Below are 3,334 nucleotides of genomic sequence, written 5' to 3' on the forward strand. Positions count from 1 at the left end.
TGGTCTATTACGTATGTATTCACTGTACTAGGAGCAATAGAAATTGATCATTTTTCTCATGTTTGTAGGATGCTAGTGGTATGTGTGATATTTTGATGTTTTATATGTTGGGCGAGGCTCGTTATGCAATCCAGGGTGAAGCTTGTTATACTAATTGGGCGGAGGCCGTTATACACATTTGGCGGGGCCGTTATGTCAGTTAGGGCGAGGCCCGTTATGCTCTTTGGGTAGGGCCTGTTGCTTGTATGGTATGTAGCATTTTCAGGAACTCACTAAGCTTTGTGCTTATGGTTTTTGTTTAAATCTTTTTCAGGTACTTCCAGCTCAAAGGGGAAGGGCCCCACCTGATTGCAATGCATCCACCCATGACCAACATTTTATGATTTTGAAATTGAAGTCCAATAACTATTTTTACCTTGACATACTTTGAAGAATTGAAATTAATGAATGATGATTTTGGTTGATTTAAAAATAAAAAAAAATTCTTTGTATTTTTGGGTTGTTACAAGTTGGTATCAGAGCCTTGGTTTGAGAGATTCATGCATACTCTTGCGTATGTATGAACTTTAACTGAGGAATTAATTGGAAAAAAAAAGTTTTCACAAAAAGGATTTTTATAAAATGGGGTGTGATGCATGCAATCGATCGAGCTCAAGTAAGTGTTCCCAAAATAACCATACATGTGTATTGATTTAGTATGTGAATATGTGAACATCATGCTAGATTAGGTCTAAGGATTAATTCAGAATTACATGATATGAGAGATGCCTTTGTATGCCTACTATATGAGCCTCTAGAACAACATGCTATTATGGATTACAGATGAGATGCTAGGATGGCCTGTTAGGAAGTGATCTAGTTAGAACTCAATGCTTGAATGTTGCTTGCTTTGTACTTTTAGGAACCATCGCTAATTCCAGTTAACTATCAAGCGAATATGCTAGGTTACATGTTACATAAATTAGATAATTTTTGAAGGTTAGGTTTAACTCTATTGCACAACTCTTGTTTGAGTCCAACCATTGTAGTGTGAGACCTTGCAGTCAAAGAATTATTTAGTGTATGTTTCATATAATTATATTCGTAAGGTAGTTAGCGAGTGATAGTGGGGGTTTCTTCAGTAGCAGATGGCGGAGAGTGGCGGGAAAGAAATCATAGTAGAACCTAGGAAGCATGTTAGCATTAGCAGATACATTGTTTAGCGGGGATGTAGAATGTTGGGAATTATGGGAGTCACTTAGGGAATTGGGATGACTCTTAAGGAAAGTACGGGTAGGTGTGGAAGGTAGTATTGGGCCCATACTACTAAAAGCATAGGATATGTACTTGAGTCAAGGGGAGTCACAAGGATACTAAGGGATTCTTAGAGTGCGGAATTCTTTGAATGTTTTATGATGGTTTGAATTGTTTATTTTTAGTTGAGTATGGTGGTCACTCGAGGTGGTTTAGGTCTTAGTGAGGTATCGGGTTCGGGCTCTAGAGTCGAACGCTTGGATGACGAGATACGAGAGTTCATTTCATTTGAGATTTCCCATTGCATTCTGGAGCAGACTCCTATGATTTTTGGTGTGATAAAAAAGGGAGTTATGGAGATTTTGGATCAGCATCTAGGCGCATTTGGTATTGAGATAGTGGCTATGGTGGGTGCACGCTCTCTTACTTTTTGAGAGTTTCATGCATGTGGTGCTCCTAAGCATTTCAGAATAAAGGACCCAATTGCCAGCAGATGGTGGTTGGAAAATATCAGGAACGCCTTTCGGACTAGCTTTTGCCCTGAGAAGTCGAAGGTCAGATTTGCATCCTATCTTTTGAAAGAAAGGACCCGCAATTCATGGGAGCGGGTGGACTCTGATTTGGGAGGGGAGGCTATTAAGACAATTTCTTGGGATAACTTTGTTACGAGATTCAAGTCTAAGTTTGCTCCCATGGTTGAGGTTCAACAACTGACGAGGGAGTTCTAGGACCTTCATTGGACTTCCAAGATTGTGCCAGATATCACCATCATGTTTCATGAGAGGGGCTTGTTGGTTCCGCAATATGTGGTAGATAAGGAGATGAATAAGGCCAGATACCATAATATGTTGAAGGATGAGATTCAGTAGTTTATGAGCATGTCTAGCTGCAACATGTTGGAGGAAATGATAGCTCGGGCTCGCGAGCGGGAGATAGACTTAGAGACTGTGAGGAAGAGGAAGTCGGTTTAGGCGAGGTCAGCCTTTAGAGGATATCCTGAGAGCATGTGTATTATATTTTGGTGGTAGTTCGGATACTTATCTCCCATTGGCTGAGTTTTATACCACAAAAACTATCACGCTAGTATTGATCAACCACCTTTTGAGATGCTCTACGAGAGGAAGTGTCGAACCCTAATTTGTTGGGGCGAGGTCAGCCAGCGAGTCATGGGTAGCACGGAGGTGGTGCTCTGAACTGCCACATTGATCCAACATGTGCATAGGACATTGCAAACCGCACAGAGCGGGTAGAAGAGCAATGCTGATAGGCACCGATCGGACTTAGATTTTCAGGTCGGCAATATGGTACTCTTAAAGGTGTCACCTTGGAAAGGTGTCATCCGATTCAGGAATAGGGGTAAGCTGGCCCCCATATATATTGGACCTTTCAGGGTTATTTCCTGAGTGGGAAGGGTTTCTTATCAGTTGGAGCAAACCGAGGAGCTCAGTCAGATTCACATCACTTTTCACGTCTCTCAATCGCGGAAGTGTCTGGTTGATGATTCACCAACTGACTGTAAGTCCTCTTCCCTCCATAACATAAATTTTCCTTACAGACTCTCTCTACTTCAATTCTTTAAACTGGTTTTTTGTTATAATTACTTTTGAAAAAAAAATTCAGGTGGAATTTTGTTATTTAAATTCAAAAGCTTCCCGCAAAAAAACTCGTACGCGCTTTGTTCAACGTTCCCAGAACATCTCTGGAACTGCTACCCTACTATTCACGAATGGTTGCCACACTGTCAACTTATATGAAGGATGTCCCTTCTATGCTCTTGCTGTATTTGGAAGAAGAATTCAACTCTCTGATAAATAAAACGGTTTTCTTCTTCTTGATGCACTAATGATAATAGCATATCTTTTTCAACTATACGAATCACTTATCCTCATCGTTAAATAAAATAAATACACAACAGGATCAAATGAACATCGAGACAAAGATCAAGAACATTCGATTTATTGGCGAGCTTTGTAAATTCAAAACCGCACCAGCTGGGCTCGTTTTCAGCTGCCTAAAGGTAAAATCTGTAAAAGAAAGAAAACGAAAGTAAAATATGCTATAATAAGCAAGTAAATGAAAGTAGGATGCTATTTCTTTGAAC

The sequence above is a fragment of the Lactuca serriola genome, chromosome 6, assembly GCF_051521515.1.
Source record: "Lactuca serriola cultivar US96UC23 chromosome 6, Lser_US96UC23_V15, whole genome shotgun sequence".
Classification (NCBI taxonomy): Eukaryota; Viridiplantae; Streptophyta; class Magnoliopsida; order Asterales; family Asteraceae; genus Lactuca; species Lactuca serriola.